Below are 246 nucleotides of genomic sequence, written 5' to 3'. Positions count from 1 at the left end.
CTGGGCATACTTAAGTGTGCAGAGTATCTGAACGCGAGAGACACAAAAAGGTTGACAATATTCATCTGCAGTGACAGCCAAGTGGCGATTCACGCCCTGGAAAAACCCACTACAGAGTCACACGTGGTGTGGGAATGCATACAGGCATTGGACACACTGGGTAGAAACAACCAGGTTACCGTAACCTGGGTACCAGGCCACCATGGGATTCTGGGTAATGAAGTGGCAGATAAGCTGGCCAAGGAG

Source organism: Diachasma alloeum, unplaced genomic scaffold (assembly GCF_001412515.2).
Source record: "Diachasma alloeum isolate Michigan unplaced genomic scaffold, Dall2.0 Dall_scaffold_00623, whole genome shotgun sequence".
NCBI classification, from domain to species: domain Eukaryota; kingdom Metazoa; phylum Arthropoda; class Insecta; order Hymenoptera; family Braconidae; genus Diachasma; species Diachasma alloeum.
Note: the sequence above shows the minus strand (reverse complement) of the source record.